At 39.8% G+C, this 15,261-nt stretch overlaps 2 non-coding genes across 2 annotated transcripts; both read right to left on the minus strand.

The window, feature by feature from the left end:
- Positions 1-3,682: 3,682 nt before the first annotated feature.
- On the minus strand, positions 3,683-3,755 carry trnav-cac (transfer RNA valine (anticodon CAC)). Its single transcript has one exon. It is a non-coding gene; the product is annotated as a tRNA-Val (tRNA).
- Positions 3,756-11,394: 7,639 nt separating this feature from the next.
- Positions 11,395-11,467, minus strand: trnav-cac (transfer RNA valine (anticodon CAC)). Its single transcript has one exon. It is a non-coding gene; the product is annotated as a tRNA-Val (tRNA).
- Between the last annotated feature and the right edge of the window lie 3,794 nt (positions 11,468-15,261).

The raw sequence follows: 15,261 nt of genomic DNA on the forward strand, positions 1-15,261 counted from the left end.
CCCAATAGTTGTCCTCAGAACCTCACTCCTCTCAATTCTACCTTGAATTCATGAACAGTATTGCCTTCTTTTACCATTTTGAGTGCAGTTAAAAAGCAGCTCAGCTGCAGTTCCATGATGCTGAGTTTAAGTTGATTTCCCTGTGCAGTTCTTTAGCCTCGCCTGCCCATGCTTCCCTTTGTTCCAACCATTTTATACAGTAAACACCAAAAATGGATGAAAGAGAAATGCTTCTGCACAGTATGGAAGCTGGGACATGTGACCTGGAAAGCAAATGCATTGACCACTACTCTAGAAAAATCAAGAGTGTTCAACATCTATATCAATCAATAATTATACCCCCAAAAGGTCTGGTTGTTAACAGGATTTATGACAAAATGATGCTGAAATTAGACAAGGAGCTTGGTGCCTCAGTCTGAGGACCTAAAGGGCAAACCGCACAAAGAGTCTCCCACTTGATACACTGCTTACAAAAAGCACGTGCCCAACTACTGTGCTATCAAGAGGGATGTTTCTGCCAGGTATGGAACAGAGGACCTTTCTCGTGTCAGGCGAACATGCTGAGCACTACACTACAGAAACCACTTTAAAATGCTTCTTTGCCTCTCCAGCTTTTGCTCATTTTTGGGGCTTGAAAATCATAGCTTTAAATCTAGCTAAGCAGTATGACTTCTCAAGCATTAGGATGAAAATTCAGACAACCCCACCAAAGTTCTCTTGTTTCCTACCCTTCGAGAAACAGACTGTTGCTAACTAGTCATAATATGAAGAGTTTTACTTTATCTCTGTAGTTCTCTCATTGGCATTTAGAGCATAACCTATTGCACAAATTGTGTATGCTTGATATTGCCTTGCAAGGATTTGTTCTTTGCCATAGACTTGATGAAAGTAACTTTTAAATTTCAGCTAATTAGCATAACCTCTGTTAGGAAACAAAATGAGAACACACTCACTAAAGTTTATGCTTGAAAGACTTGAATTAGAATACCCATTATGCTAAGAGTTTTAATTAATCAGCTTGGCTATTAATTAAGGAGCCTGACTTTTCTCTGTGAAGAACGACTCTCCATTCAATTAAAAGGACAGCAGTTACAAATCTACCAAGAGTTGTGTTTCTGCCTGGTATCGAGCCAGGGACCTTTCGCGTGTGAGGCAAACTTGATAACCACTACACTACAGAAACCCTACTGCACTAGCCGTTCAGGATCAGCCCAGCATTTCCTCCTTTTTGGTGCCTGCAAGGCATAGTTTAAAAACTGCCTTGAATTGTCTTCTCCCCGTTAGGATGCAAAATTCAATCCCACCAAGCAATGTTTTCTTGTTTCATTGCCTTTGAGAGACAGAATGTTACTCCCTAGGAATAATATGAAGAGCTTTACCGGATCACTGTAGGCTTATTCATCGGCATGGAAAGCAATCCCTAGTGCACAAATTCTGCATCATTAACATTGCTTTCCATAGATTTTAATTGTCAGGAGACTATAAGGATGTTACTTTTAAGAATTAGCTAAGTAGCATAACTTATCTCTGTTAGGAGATCAAATACAGATGCACTCGTGGAGTTTCTGTTTTGTTTAATTTTGTTTGAAATACATGGATTAGCACACCCATCATGCTACAATGAGTTTTACATCATCCCTGTGACAATTGAAATCAGCCTTAAACACAGCTCCTAAAGCACAGTCCTTGCATCACCGGAGGACAAGCCTGCTGCATATATTGACTTTCTCGGTTTGCAAATGGAGACAGTGATGGGATATTTTTTTCCAACAGAGAAGCTACTCTTTATGTCCATACTAAGATGCTAGTAATCTTCTGATCTTGAAATTTCCATTTTGCACAATGTAGAACCAAGTTGCAGACGAAGAGGTTAGGGATTTCACATGCGTTATAGTGCCGGAGTTTGGAGTACAGGACTTGGAGAACTCAATTGAAGTAACTAGGGAGTTCAGAAAATCATTTCCCTCTGCTGCAAGAAGGCCATTCGATTCCCTGGTGTCTACTTCAAATAGAAGACACAGAAACCAAAGAACCAGCTAATGTTTCTGCTCAGCTTCAATTCAAGGTCCTTTCACACATAATGCAAACGTGATGACCAATTCACTACAGACACCATGCAAAAATGCCTTGATGCAGTATGGTATCACTGCAATTTCAGATCAATTTTTTCACCAGCTCATCCCCAAAACTGAAAATGTGTGCAAATTATTTAGGAGAAAGAATGAACATCATTTATGCCAAAACCTTTCATATTTGGAAGTTCACAAATAGCTGCCATTTTATGCAAATTTCGTGGGTATGTCGGATGGCCTAAAATGCGTTTCATGAGCAGACGTACCTAAAATTCAAATAGTTCACAATTGTAATTTTCAGAAATATCTGATTCAAACTGTCAGAAAAAAAATGCTGTTTAGCTGAAAGGGAACCCTCTAGTCCGACCTACACATCAGTCCAAACTGGTGGTCCTGGAAAATTGTAGGTTCTGTTCTTGCTTTCTAAACCTATGTAGCAGGGCCGTGTGAGCTCTTCACTGCTTAAGGCCATAAAAACCGAAGATCTCTTTCATTGCAGTCCCAATAGTTGTCCTCAGAACCTCACTCCTCTCAATTCTACCTTGAAGTCATGAACAGTATTGCCTTCTTTTACCATTTTGAGTGCAGTTAAAAAGCAGCTCAGCTGCAGTTCCATGATGCTGAGTTTAAGTTGATTTCCCTGTGCAGTTCTTTAGCCTCGCCTGCCCATGCTTCCCTTTGTTCCAACCATTTTATACAGTAAACACCAAAAATGGATGAAAGAGAAATGCTTCTGCACAGTATGGAAGCTGGGACATGTGACCTGGAAAGCAAATGCATTGACCACTACTCTAGAAAAATCAAGAGTGTTCAACATCTATATCAATCAATAATTATACCCCCAAAAGGTCTGGTTGTTAACAGGATTTATGACAAAATGATGCTGAAATTAGACAAGGAGCTTGGTGCCTCAGTCTGAGGACCTAAAGGGCAAACCGCACAAAGAGTCTCCCACTTGATACACTGCTTACAAAAAGCACGTGCCCAACTACTGTGCTATCAAGAGGGATGTTTCTGCCAGGTATGGAACAGAGGACCTTTCTCGTGTCAGGCGAACATGCTGAGCACTACACTACAGAAACCACTTTAAAATGCTTCTTTGCCTCTCCAGCTTTTGCTCATTTTTGGGGCTTGAAAATCATAGCTTTAAATCTAGCTAAGCAGTATGACTTCTCAAGCATTAGGATGAAAATTCAGACAACCCCACCAAAGTTCTCTTGTTTCCTACCCTTCGAGAAACAGACTGTTGCTAACTAGTCATAATATGAAGAGTTTTACTTTATCTCTGTAGTTCTCTCATTGGCATTTAGAGCATAACCTATTGCACAAATTGTGTATGCTTGATATTGCCTTGCAAGGATTTGTTCTTTGCCATAGACTTGATGAAAGTAACTTTTAAATTTCAGCTAATTAGCATAACCTCTGTTAGGAAACAAAATGAGAACACACTCACTAAAGTTTATGCTCGAAAGACTTGAATTAGAATACCCATTATGCTAAGAGTTTTAATTAATCAGCTTGGCTATTAATTAAGGAGCCTGACTTTTCTCTGTGAAGAACGACTCTCCATTCAATTAAAAGGACAGCAGTTACAAATCTACCAAGAGTTGTGTTTCTGCCTGGTATCGAGCCAGGGACCTTTCGCGTGTGAGGCAAACGTGATAACCACTACACTACAGAAACCCTACTGCACTAGCCGTTCAGGATCAGCCCAGCATTTCCTCCTTTTTGGTGCCTGCAAGGCATAGTTTAAAAACTGCCTTGAATTGTCTTCTCCCCGTTAGGATGCAAAATTCAATCCCACCAAGCAATGTTTTCTTGTTTCATTGCCTTTGAGAGACAGAATGTTACTCCCTAGGAATAATATGAAGAGCTTTACCGGATCACTGTAGGCTTATTCATCGGCATGGAAAGCAATCCCTAGTGCACAAATTCTGCATCATTAACATTGCTTTGCATAGATTTTAATTGTCAGGAGACTATAAGGATGTTACTTTTAAGAATTAGCTAAGTAGCATAACTTATCTCTGTTAGGAGATCAAATACAGATGCACTCGTGGAGTTTCTGTTTTGTTTAATTTTGTTTGAAATACATGGATTAGCACACCCATCATGCTACAATGAGTTTTACATCATCCCTGTGACAATTGAAATCAGCCTTAAACACAGCTCCTAAAGCACAGTCCTTGCATCACCGGAGGACAAGCCTGCTGCATATATTGACTTTCTCGGTTTGCAAATGGAGACAGTGATGGGATATTTTTTTCCAACAGAGAAGCTACTCTTTATGTCCATACTAAGATGCTAGTAATCTTCTGATCTTGAAATTTCCATTTTGCACAATGTAGAACCAAGTTGCAGACGAAGAGGTTAGGGATTTCACATGCGTTATAGTTCCGGAGTTTGGAGTACAGGACTTGGAGAACTCAATTGAAGTAACTAGGGAGTTCAGAAAATCATTTCCCTCTGCTGCAAGAAGGCCATTCGATTCCCTGGTGTCTACTTCAAATAGAAGACACAGAAACCAAAGAACCAGCTAATGTTTCTGCTCAGCTTCAATTCAAGGTCCTTTCACACATAATGCAAACGTGATGACCAATTCACTACAGACACCATGCAAAAATGCCTTGATGCAGTATGGTATCACTGCAATTTCAGATCAATTTTTTCACCAGCTCATCCCCAAAACTGAAAATGTGTGCAAATTATTTAGGAGAAAGAATGAACATCATTTATGCCAAAACCTTTCATATTTGGAAGTTCACAAATAGCTGCCATTTTATGCAAATTTCGTGGGTATGTCGGATGGCCTAAAATGCGTTTCATGAGCAGACGTACCTAAAATTCAAATGGTTCACAATTGTAATTTTCAGAAATATCTGATTCAAACTGTCAGAAAAAAAATGCTGTTTAGCTGAAAGGGAACCCTCTAGTCCGACCTACACATCAGTCCAAACTGGTGGTCCTGGAAAATTGTAGGTTCTGTTCTTGCTTTCTAAACCTATGTAGCAGGGCCGTGTGAGCTCTTCACTGCTTAAGGCCATAAAAACCGAAGATCTCTTTCATTGCAGTCCCAATAGTTGTCCTCAGAACCTCACTCCTCTCAATTCTACCTTGAAGTCATGAACAGTATTGCCTTCTTTTACCATTTTGAGTGCAGTTAAAAAGCAGCTCAGCTGCAGTTCCATGATGCTGAGTTTAAGTTGATTTCCCTGTGCAGTTCTTTAGCCTCGCCTGCCCATGCTTCCCTTTGTTCCAACCATTTTATACAGTAAACACCAAAAATGGATGAAAGAGAAATGCTTCTGCACAGTATGGAAGCTGGGACATGTGACCTGGAAAGCAAATGCAATGACCACTACTCTAGACAAATCAAGAGAGTTCAAGATCTATATCAATCAATAATGATTCCCCAAAAAGGTCTTTTAGTCAACAGGATTTATGACAAAATGATGTTGCGATTAGACAAGGAGCTTGGTGCCTCAGTCTGAGGACCTAAAGGGCAAACCGCACAAAGAGTCTCCCACTTGATACACTGCTTACAAAAAGCACGTGCCCAACTACTGTGCTATCAAGAGGGATGTTTCTGCCAGGTATGGAACAGAGGACCTTTCTCGTGTCAGGCGAACATGCTGAGCACTACACTACAGAAACCACTTTAAAATGCTTCTTTGCCTCTCCAGCTTTTGCTCATTTTTGGGGCTTGAAAATCATAGCTTTAAATCTAGCTAAGCAGTATGACTTCTCAAGCATTAGGATGAAAATTCAGACAACCCCACCAAAGTTCTCTTGTTTCCTACCCTTCAAGAAACAGACTGTTGCTAACTAGGCATAATATGAAGTTTTACTTTATCTCTGTAGTTCTCTCATTGGCATTTAGAGCATAACCTATTGCACAAATTGTGTATGCTTGATATTGCCTTGCAAGGATTTGTTCTTTGCCATAGACTTGATGAAAGTAACTTTTAAATTTCAGCTAATTAGCATAACCTCTGTTAGGAAACAAAATGAGAACACACTCACTAAAGTTTATGCTTGAAAGACTTGAATTAGAATAGCCATTATGCTAAGAGTTTTAATTAATCAGCTTGGCTATTAATTAAGGAGCCTGACTTTTCTCTGTGAAGAACGGCTCTCCATTCAATTGAAAGGACAGCAGTTACACATCTACCAAGAGTTGTGTTTCTGCCTGGTATCGAGCCAGGGACCTTTCGCGTGTGAGGCGAACGTGATAACCACTACATTACAGAAACCCTACAGCACTGGCCGTTCAGGATCAGCCTATCATTTCCTCCTTTTTGGTGCCTGCAAGGCATAGTTTAAAAACTGGCTTGAATTGTCTTCTCACCGTTAGGACGCAAAATTCAATCCCACCAAGCAATGTTTTCTTGTTTCATTGCCTTTGAGAGACAGAATGTTACTCCCTAGGAATAATATGAAGAGCTTTACCGGATCACTGTAGGCTTATTCATCGGCATGGAAAGCAGTCCCTAGTGCACAAATTCTGCATCATTAACATTGCTTTGCATAGATTTTAATTGTCAGGAGACTATAAGGATGTTACTTTTAAGAATTAGCTAAGTAGCATAACTTATCTCTGTTAGGAGATCAAATACAGATGCACTCGTGGAGTTTCTGTTTTGTTTAATTTTGTTTGAAATACATGGATTAGCACACCCATCATGCTACAATGAGTTTTACATCATCCCTGTGACAATTGAAATCAGCCTTAAACACAGCTCCTAAAGCACAGTCCTTGCATCACCGGAGGACAAGCCTGCTGCATATATTGACTTTCTCGGTTTGCAAATGGAGACAGTGATGGGATATTTTTTTCCAACAGAGAAGCTACTCTTTATGTCCATACTAAGATGCTAGTAATCTTCTGATCTTGAAATTTCCATTTTGCACAATGTAGAACCAAGTTGCAGACGAAGAGGTTAGGGATTTCACATGCGTTATAGTGCCGGAGTTTGGAGTACAGGACTTGGAGAACTCAATTGAAGTAACTAGGGAGTTCAGAAAATCATTTCCCTCTGCTGCAAGAAGGCCATTCGATTCCCTGGTGTCTACTTCAAATAGAAGACACAGAAACCAAAGAACCAGCTAATGTTTCTGCTCAGCTTCAATTCAAGGTCCTTTCACACATAATGCAAACGTGATGACCAATTCACTACAGACACCATGTAAAAATGCCTTGATGCAGTATGGTATCACTGCAATTTCAGATCAATTTTTTCACCAGCTCATCACCAAAACTGAAAATGTGTGCAAATTATTTAGGAGAAAGAATGAACATCATTTATGCCAAAACCTTTCATATTTGGAAGTTCACAAATAGCTGCCATTTTATGCAAATTTCGTGGGTATGTCGGATGGCCTAAAATGCGTTTCATGAGCAGACGTACCTAAAATTCAAATGGTTCACAATTGTAATTTTCAGAAATATCTGATTCAAACTGTCAGAAAAAAAATGCTGTTTAGCTGAAAGGGAACCCTCTAGTCCGACCTACACATCAGTCCAAACTGGTGGTCCTGGAAAATTGTAGGTTCTGTTCTTGCTTTCTAAACCTATGTAGCAGGGCCGTGTGAGCTCTTCACTGCTTAAGGCCATAAAAACCGAAGATCTCTTTCATTGCAGTCCCAATAGTTGTCCTCAGAACCTCACTCCTCTCAATTCTACCTTGAAGTCATGAACAGTATTGCCTTCTTTTACCATTTTGAGTGCAGTTAAAAAGCAGCTCAGCTGCAGTTCCATGATGCTGAGTTTAAGTTGATTTCCCTGTGCAGTTCTTTAGCCTCGCCTGCCCATGCTTCCCTTTGTTCGAACCATTTTATACAGTAAACACCAAAAATGGATGAAAGAGAAATGCTTCTGCACAGTATGGAAGCTGGGACATGTGACCTGGAAAGCAAATGCAATGACCACTACTCTAGACAAATCAAGAGAGTTCAAGATCTATATCAATCAATAATGATTCCCCAAAAAGGTCTTTTAGTCAACAGGATTTATGACAAAATGATGTTGCGATTAGACAAGGAGCTTGGTGCCTCAGTCTGAGGACCTAAAGGGCAAACCGCACAAAGAGTCTCCCACTTGATACACTGCTTACAAAAAGCACGTGCCCAACTACTGTGCTATCAAGAGGGATGTTTCTGCCAGGTATGGAACAGAGGACCTTTCTCGTGTCAGGCGAACATGCTGAGCACTACACTACAGAAACCACTTTAAAATGCTTCTTTGCCTCTCCAGCTTTTGCTCATTTTTGGGGCTTGAAAATCATAGCTTTAAATCTAGCTAAGCAGTATGACTTCTCAAGCATTAGGATGAAAATTCAGACAACCCCACCAAAGTTCTCTTGTTTCCTACCCTTCAAGAAACAGACTGTTGCTAACTAGGCATAATATGAAGTTTTACTTTATCTCTGTAGTTCTCTCATTGGCATTTAGAGCATAACCTATTGCACAAATTGTGTATGCTTGATATTGCCTTGCAAGGATTTGTTCTTTGCCATAGACTTGATGAAAGTAACTTTTAAATTTCAGCTAATTAGCATAACCTCTGTTAGGAAACAAAATGAGAACACACTCACTAAAGTTTATGCTTGAAAGACTTGAATTAGAATAGCCATTATGCTAAGAGTTTTAATTAATCAGCTTGGCTATTAATTAAGGAGCCTGACTTTTCTCTGTGAAGAACGGCTCTCCATTCAATTGAAAGGACAGCAGTTACACATCTACCAAGAGTTGTGTTTCTGCCTGGTATCGAGCCAGGGACCTTTCGCGTGTGAGGCGAACGTGATAACCACTACATTACAGAAACCCTACAGCACTGGCCGTTCAGGATCAGCCTATCATTTCCTCCTTTTTGGTGCCTGCAAGGCATAGTTTAAAAACTGGCTTGAATTGTCTTCTCACCGTTAGGACGCAAAATTCAATCCCACCAAGCAATGTTTTCTTGTTTCATTGCCTTTGAGAGACAGAATGTTACTCCCTAGGAATAATATGAAGAGCTTTACCGGATCACTGTAGGCTTATTCATCGGCATGGAAAGCAGTCCCTAGTGCACAAATTCTGCATCATTAACATTGCTTTGCATAGATTTTAATTGTCAGGAGACTATAAGGATGTTACTTTTAAGAATTAGCTAAGTAGCATAACTTATCTCTGTTAGGAGATCAAATACAGATGCACTCGTGGAGTTTCTGTTTTGTTTAATTTTGTTTGAAATACATGGATTAGCACACCCATCATGCTACAATGAGTTTTACATCATCCCTGTGACAATTGAAATCAGCCTTAAACACAGCTCCTAAAGCACAGTCCTTGCATCACCGGAGGACAAGCCTGCTGCATATATTGACTTTCTCGGTTTGCAAATGGAGACAGTGATGGGATATTTTTTTCCAACAGAGAAGCTACTCTTTATGTCCATACTAAGATGCTAGTAATCTTCTGATCTTGAAATTTCCATTTTGCACAATGTAGAACCAAGTTGCAGACGAAGAGGTTAGGGATTTCACATGCGTTATAGTGCCGGAGTTTGGAGTACAGGACTTGGAGAACTCAATTGAAGTAACTAGGGAGTTCAGAAAATCATTTCCCTCTGCTGCAAGAAGGCCATTCGATTCCCTGGTGTCTACTTCAAATAGAAGACACAGAAACCAAAGAACCAGCTAATGTTTCTGCTCAGCTTCAATTCAAGGTCCTTTCACACATAATGCAAACGTGATGACCAATTCACTACAGACACCATGTAAAAATGCCTTGATGCAGTATGGTATCACTGCAATTTCAGATCAATTTTTTCACCAGCTCATCACCAAAACTGAAAATGTGTGCAAATTATTTAGGAGAAAGAATGAACATCATTTATGCCAAAACCTTTCATATTTGGAAGTTCACAAATAGCTGCCATTTTATGCAAATTTCGTGGGTATGTTGGATGGCCTAAAATGCGTTTCATGAGCAGACGTACCTAAAATTCAAATGGTTCACAATTGTAATTTTCAGAAATATCTGATTCAAACTGTCAGAAAAAAAATGCTGTTTAGCTGAAAGGGAACCCTCTAGTCCGACCTACACATCAGTCCAAACTGGTGGTCCTGGAAAATTTTAGGTTCTGTTCTTGCTTTCTAAACCTATGTAGCAGGGCCGTGTGAGCTCTTCACTGCTTAAAGCCATAAAAACCGAAGATCTCTTTCATTGCAGTCCCAATAGTTGTCCTCAGAACCTCACTCCTCTCAATTCTACCTTGAAGTCATGAACAGTATTGCCTTCTTTTACCATTTTGAGTGCAGTTAAAAAGCAGCTCAGCTGCAGTTCCATGATGCTGAGTTTAAGTTGATTTCCCTGTGCAGTTCTTTAGCCTCGCCTGCCCATGCTTCCCTTTGTTCCAACCATTTTATACAGTAAACACCAAAAATGGATGAAAGAGAAATGCTTCTGCACAGTACGGAAGCTGGGACATGTGACCTGGAAAGCAAATGCAATGACCACTACTCTAGACAAATCAAGAGAGTTCAAGATCTATATCAATCAATAATGATCCCCCAAAAAGGTCTTTTAGTCAACAGGATTTATGACAAAATGATGTTGCGATTAGACAAGGAGCTTGGTGCCTCAGTCTGAGGACCTAAAGGGCAAACTGCACAAAGAGTCTCCCACTTGATACACTGCTTACAAAAAGCACGTGCCCAACTACTGTGCTATCAAGAGGGATGTTTCTGCCAGGTATGGAACAGAGGACCTTTCTCGTGTCAGGCGAACATGCTGAGCACTACACTACAGAAACCACTTTAAAATGCTTCTTTGCCTCTCCAGCTTTTGCTCATTTTTGGGGCTTGAAAATCATAGCTTTAAATCTGGCTAAGCAGTATGACTTCTCAAGCATTAGGATGAAAATTCAGACAACCCCACCAAAGTTCTCTTGTTTCCTAAACTTCAAGAAACAGACTGTTGCTAACTAGGCATAATATGAAGAGTTTTACTTTATCTCTCTAGTTCTCTCATTGGCATTTAGAGCATAACCTATTGCACAAATTGTGTAGGCTTGATATTGCCTTGCAAGGATTTGTTCTTTGTCATAGACTTGATGAAAGTAACTTTTAAATTTCAGCTAATTAGCATAACCTCTGTTAGGAAACAAAATGAGAACACACTCACTAAAGTTTATGCTTGAAAGACTTGAATTAGAATACCCATTATGCTAAGAGTTTTAATTAATCAGCTTGGCTATTAATTAAGGAGCCTGACTTTTCTCTGTGAAGAACGACATTCCATTCAATTAAAAGGACAGCAGTTACACATCTACCAAGAGCTGTGTTTCTGCCTGGTATCGAGCCAGGGACCTTTCGCGTGTGAGGCGAACGTGATAACCACTACACTACAGAAACCCTACAGCACTAGACGTTCAGGATCAGCCCAGCATTTCCTCCTTTTTGGTGCCTGCAAGGCATAGTTTAAAAACTGGCTTGAATTGTCTTCTCCCCGTTAGGACGCAAAATTCAATCCCACCAAGCAATGTTTTCTTGTTTCATTGCTTTTGAGAGACAGAATGTTACTCCCTAGGAATAATATGAAGAGCTTTACCGGATCACTGTAGGCTTATTCATCGGCATGGAAAGCAGTCCCTAGTGCACAAATTCTGCATCATTAACATTGCTTTGCATAGATTTTAATTGTCAGGAGACTAGAAAGAATTTACTTTTAAGAATTCGCTAAGTAGCATAACTTATCTCTGTTAGTAGATCAAATACAGATGCACTCGTGGAGTTTCTGTTTTGTTTAATTTTGTTTGAAATACATGGATTAGCACACCCATCATGCTACAATGAGTTTTACATCATCCCTGTGACAATTGAAATCAGCCTTAAACACAGCTCCTAAAGCACAGTCCTTGCATCACCGGAGGACAAGCCTGCTGCATATATTGACTTTCTCGGTTTGCAAATGGAGACAGTGATGGGATATTTTTTTCCAACAGAGAAGCTACTCTTTATGTCCATACTAAGATGCTAGTAATCTTCTGATCTTGAAATTTCCATTTTGCACAATGTAGAACCAAGTTGCAGACGAAGAGGTTAGGGATTTCACATGCGTTATAGTGCCGGAGTTTGGAGTACAGGACTTGGAGAACTCAATTGAAGTAACTAGGGAGTTCAGAAAATCATTTCCCTCTGCTGCAAGAAGGCCATTCGATTCCCTGGTGTCTACTTCAAATAGAAGACACAGAAACCAAAGAACCAGCTAATGTTTCTGCTCAGCTTCAATTCAAGGTCCTTTCACACATAATGCAAACGTGATGACCAATTCACTACAGACACCATGCAAAAATGCCTTGATGCAGTATGGTATCACTGCAATTTCAGAACAATTTTTTCACCAGCTCATCCCCAAAACTGAAAATGTGTGCAAATTATTTAGGAGAAAGAATGAACATCATTTATGCCAAAACCTTTCATATTTGGAAGTTCACAAATAGCTGCCATTTTATGCAAATTTCGTGGGTATGTTGGATGGCCTAAAATGCGTTTCATGAGCAGACGTACCTAAAATTCAAATGGTTCACAATTGTAATTTTCAGAAATATCTGATTCAAACTGTCAGAAAAAAATGCTGTTTAGCTGAAAGGGAACCCTCTAGTCCGACCTACACATCAGTCCAAACTGGTGGTCCTGGAAAATTGTAGGTTCTGTTCTTGCTTTCTAAACCTATGTAGCAGGGCCGTGTGAGCTCTTCACTGCTTAAAGCCATAAAAACCGAAGATCTCTTTCATTGCAGTCCCAATAGTTGTCCTCAGAACCTCACTCCTCTCAATTCTACCTTGAAGTCATGAACAGTATTGCCTTCTTTTACCATTTTGAGTGCAGTTAAAAAGCAGCTCAGCTGCAGTTCCATGATGCTGAGTTTAAGTTGATTTCCCTGTGCAGTTCTTTAGCCTCGCCTGCCCATGCTTCCCTTTGTTCCAACCATTTTATACAGTAAACACCAAAAATGGATGAAAGAGAAATGCTTCTGCACAGTATGGAAGCTGGGACATGTGACCTGGAAAGCAAATGCAATGACCACTACTCTAGACAAATCAAGAGAGTTCAAGATCTATATCAATCAATAATGATCCCCCAAAAAGGTCTTTTAGTCAACAGGATTTATGACAAAATGATGTTGCGATTAGACAAGGAGCTTGGTGCCTCAGTCTGAGGACCTAAAGGGCAAACTGCACAAAGAGTCTCCCACTTGATACACTGCTTACAAAAAGCACGTGCCCAACTACTGTGCTATCAAGAGGGCTGTTTCTGCCAGGTATGGAACAGAGGACCTTTCTCGTGTCAGGCGAACATGCTGAGCACTACACTACAGAAACCACTTTAAAATGCTTCTTTGCCTCTCCAGCTTTTGCTCATTTTTGGGGCTTGAAAATCATAGCTTTAAATCTAGCTAAGCAGTATGACTTCTCAAGCATTAGGATGAAAATTCAGACAACCCCACCAAAGTTCTCTTGTTTCCTACCCTTCGAGAAACAGACTGTTGCTAACTAGGCATAATATGAAGAGTTTTACTTTATCTCTGTAGTTCTCTCATTGGCATTTAGAGCATAACCTATTGCACAAATTGTGTATGCTTGATATTGCCTTGCAAGGATTTGTTCTTTGCCATAGACTTGATGAAAGTAACTTTTAAATTTCAGCTAATTAGCATAACCTCTGTTAGGAAACAAAATGAGAACACACTCACTAAAGTTTATGCTTGAAAGACTTGAATTAGAATAGCCATTATGCTAAGAGTTTTAATTAATCAGCTTGGCTATTAATTAAGGAGCCTGACTTTTCTCTGTGAAGAACGGCTCTCCATTCAATTAAAAGGACAGCAGTTACACATCTACCAAGAGTCGTGTTTCTGCCTGGTATCGAGCCAGGGACCTTTCACGTGTGAGGCAAACGTGATAACCACTACACTACAGAAACCCTACAGCACTGGCCGTTCAGGATCAGCCCAGCATTTCATCCTTTTTGGTGCCTGCAAGGCATAGTTTAAAAACTGGCTTGAATTGTCTTCTCCCCGTTAGGACGCAAAATTCAATCCCACCAAGCAATGTTTTCTTGTTTCATTGCCTTTGAGAGACAGAATGTTACTCCCTAGGAATAATATGAAGAGTTTTACCAGATCACTGTAGGCTTATTCATCGGCATGGAAAGCAGTCCCTAGTGCACAAATTCTGCATCATTAACATTGCTTTGCATAGATTTTAATTGTCAGGAGACTATAAGGATGTTACTTTTAAGAATTAGCTAAGTAGCATAACTTATCTCTGTTAGGAGATCAAATACAGATGCACTCGTGGAGTTTCTGTTTTGTTTAATTTTGTTTGAAATACATGGATTAGCACACCCATCATGCTACAATGAGTTTTACATCATCCCTGTGACAATTGAAATCAGCCTTAAGCACAGCTCCTAAAGCACAGTCCTTGCATCACCGGAGCACAAGTGTGCTGCATATATTGACTTTCTCAGTTTGCAAATAGAGACCCAACAGAGAAACTACTCTTTATGTCCATACTAAGATGATAGTAATCTTCTGATCTTGAAATTTTAATTTTGCACAATGTGGAACCAAGTTGCAGAAGAAGACGTTGGGGATTTCACATGAGTTATAGTGCAAGAGTTTGGCGTATAGGAATTGGAGAACTCAATCGGAGTAACTAGGGAGTTCAAAAAATCTTTTCACTCTGCTGCAAGAAGGCCATTCGATTCCCTGATGTCTACTTCAAATACGAGAGACAGAAACCAAAGAACCAACTACTGTTTCTGCTCAGCTTCAATTCAAGGACCTTTTACATATAATGCAAACGTGATGACTACTTCACTACAGAAATCATGCAAAGACTCCTTGATGCAGTATGGTATCACTGCACTTTCAGAACAATCTTTTCACCAACTCATCCCCAAAACTGATAATGAGTGCAAGTTATTGAGTAAAAGAATGAATATCATTTATGCCAAAACCTTTCATATTTTCAAGTTCACAAATAGCTGCCATTTTAGGCAAATTTAGTGGGTATGTTGGATGGCCTAAAATGCTAATAATGAGCAGATGTACCTAAAATTCAAATGGATCACAATTCTAATTTTTCAGAAATATCTGATTCAAACTTGCAGAAAAAATATTGTTTAGCTGACAGGGAACC

Source organism: Electrophorus electricus, chromosome 2 (genome assembly GCF_041902795.1).
Source record: "Electrophorus electricus isolate QZ-2024a chromosome 2, ASM4190279v1, whole genome shotgun sequence".
In the NCBI taxonomy this organism is placed as follows: Eukaryota; Metazoa; Chordata; class Actinopteri; order Gymnotiformes; family Gymnotidae; genus Electrophorus; species Electrophorus electricus.